The 3,119-nt window shown below is 32.4% G+C and overlaps 1 long non-coding RNA gene across 1 annotated transcript; it reads left to right on the top strand.

Moving 5' to 3' along the window:
* Positions 1 to 638: 638 nt before the first annotated feature.
* LOC107796526 (uncharacterized) lies at positions 639 to 1,933 on the top strand. The gene is made up of 2 exons (XR_012695666.1): positions 639 to 1,037; positions 1,775 to 1,933. It is a non-coding gene; the product is annotated as an uncharacterized LOC107796526 (long non-coding RNA).
* Positions 1,934 to 3,119: the final 1,186 nt, after the last annotated feature.

Below are 3,119 nucleotides of genomic sequence, written 5' to 3'. Positions count from 1 at the left end.
GAGGTCTAATATCATGAAATCGGTTGCCTTAAAGTGAGCTGCATATACGACAGACTTCTATTCTCTCAGACCAAATATTTAGCAACATATGTCATTGATTTTGGGCGTATATCTAGATGCTTTATTTTTCATATTAATGCACGGCATCAAATTAAAGAAAATTGTTTAAGTCCTGTGCATTGAGAATGTAAAATTAATGTTTTTACACATTAACGTATATTAACTTCTCGTAGTAGGTAAGTAGTTTCATGTTTCAATTGTACTAATTACACATTTATGGATGGTTAAGTACACTAAGACCTTTCTATAACTACATCCCTTTATAATTATTATTTATTATAAAAGCTAAGTTTTTTCGGAACCAATTTTTATATTATGTTATAATATATATCCTTTATAACAATACTTTACTATATCAACCAAAAAAATATTAAAATAATACTTGACTATATATTTTCCTTAGGTGACTTAATGCTAGTGTCCAAAAGTTCAACTCTTGGAAAGGATAAGTTAAATAAAATACCTAAGTAGAAGTTGATAAATGACAAGAATGGGATGTGAGACAAAGGACAATAACCACCAACTACCTTTTGGGTCCCGTGTTATAACTCGGGAGTTTTATCGTAGTGCTGGCAATCACTTGGGGCCAGGCACGATACAGAGAGAGATGCAGAGCGAAACAGGGGGGCAGCTTTAAATACAAGCTTAATCTGAATACCTTAACTCTGTTACCCCAAAAAAATGAAGTTCCTTCTGGAACTATTTGCCTGCTGTGGCTGTTCTTCACGTTTGCCCCCAGCAGAGGACATCGGACCTCTTGTTCCTGGCCCAGCCCCGCCTACTAACCGCAAGAACAGACGGCGGAGGAGAGGGAGAGTTGCGCCACCGAGGTGTGGTGGTTCCGTCCCTAATTGGAGGCCGTCCCTTTCGGCCATTTCCGAAGACAACGCTCTGCCACCGAGGAATGTAAAGAGAAAAGTCTCAACTGCTTCTGCACCGGCCACTCAACCCCGTCATCATCGCTGCGATGACACCAGGTAAATTTGTTTAATTGTGTAAACATTTCATCTAGAAGCTTAATAAATATTAGCACTAACAGACTTTTATTTATTTATTACACCTTTATCTTAAACATGTAAAAAAATCTTTATGCTGATGATAGATTATTGCAAAAACTTGAATGGACTTCAACGTGCTCTAATATCATGTTTAGTTATATGATCATCTCATTTAAAAATTTAAAATTTAGAGGTATCACGCTTATTTTTATATCTTTAGTATAATTGACGTTTTGCTTCTTCTGTCCTTTCTTTTTCTTCTTTAGGTTTCGTTTACTCTTTTGCAATTCATGATCTGTTTTGCAATTTGAATTCATGATCTTTTACCTGTAAAAATAAATCTCCTGTGAGTAAAAAAAAAAAGTAGGGTTATAAAACTAAATACTCTTAGTCTTCAAGAGTTGGTAGAAAAACATTCACTGCAATAATTTCTATAAATTTTCTGAAAGGAAAGCGATGATGCAAAGAATGAAAAGTAGTATGAGGAATTGCATCCTTTAAATGTTCAAAGCTTAGATAAATTTGTGTAAACTTAATATCGAAGTGAAACAACTAATAAAGGAAATTAATCTGATAAAATTCATATTTTCGGTCAAGAAAATGTTATTATGCAAAAGACTAGTTGGTGCAACAACAAATTCTGCGTGCTATTTCAACTTATCTTCTTCTGCTTTCACGGCTTAGTCACAAACTAACAAAAAAATTCTTTTTCTCAGGAGAATTCCCGTTTCAGCATTGGCGCCAGTTTTCTCCCCAACTCCTTTCTTATTTTAATTTGGACTGCTCAACATATCCTTTAATTTCCTCTGTAACCTCTGGGGCTCTTTTACATGTATGCTTATCGTGTAAATGTTCTCTCTCTCTTTTCTTGTTAATTCTTATCTTTTTCTTGCATTACGACGTCGAAAATAAAATTATTTGACTAAAACTACTGATGAGTTTAGATAAACAATAAAATGCAAGTGAGATGCGGAACCAAATGAACCCCATAAATTTGTTCACTAAAGATTTATGACACTATTAAATAGGGTTGCATTTGTATAATCCTATTCACAGTAGTGCAACAGACCTTTTCTTAGTTACAGCTCTAAGCCTCTAACATTCCTTTTCTCATATTTGTCAACATTTTGTGTTTAATTTGAATCTTTTCTTAATCATCATGTGAAACACTCAAACATGCATCGATCGGTTCCTATTATTTATTTATCTGGAATAAACTCTATGCATAGTGCATAAAACCGTATTAAGTAAAGGATGTTAAGAGTTGAATTCATTAAGTATATTAATTACAAATCAATTAAGTATATCTAGTCTTTTCAACTTCCATCTTGAATCCATGCAGTAGCACATTAGTAGAAAAATGGTTGTTAAAGCAAAAAAAACGACAACAATTTTTAAACTTTTTTTATAGCAATTGGTAGTATGATTCAAATATTCAACATCAAATAAAATGGAAAACGGCTATTTTAACACTCATCAACTAAGTGATACAATGTGTGTAGAAGTTTAAGAAATTTCATTAGTTAACTTTGACAAAATATCATCTATATAATCCCTCATCTTTGTTATACATGGATAGAGCTACCAACGACATTGCAGAAGCAAATACATTTAAGAAAAAGTATTTATTAAATGGATTAGGACAATATTCTTATAAAAAAGCATAAAGAAACATGTGGCGTTATAATAAAATAGGCACAGAACAATTAAAAGATTAATTTTGTCAAAGCTAATTCGAGTCTTTCAACTCCTTGAATAACTATTTCAGTTGCCGAAATTGATATTCGATAACATGTCCATCTATACATAAATAAAGGAATGACAACAGTAATTTTAAACATAAACCCAAATAGTTGTGTAGTTCTTTGTTCCCGATGTTGCAAACCTGGCTCATATTTTCTCCGTGGTTTGCGAAAGGTTCATTTTTGCCTTTTTTTTTTCACTAACAAAGACATTAGAAAAATAAAATTAAAAAAAAATAAATATGGAAAAGGCCTAAAATTACCCCTCAAATTTGTGAAAGGTTTACTTTTGCCCTAAATATATATTAATTTGATTAAT

Source organism: Nicotiana tabacum, chromosome 10 (genome assembly GCF_000715075.1).
Source record: "Nicotiana tabacum cultivar K326 chromosome 10, ASM71507v2, whole genome shotgun sequence".
Taxonomy (NCBI): Eukaryota; Viridiplantae; Streptophyta; class Magnoliopsida; order Solanales; family Solanaceae; genus Nicotiana; species Nicotiana tabacum.
The sequence above is the reverse complement of the archived record's forward strand: the minus strand, read 5'-3'. Positions and strand labels throughout refer to the sequence as shown.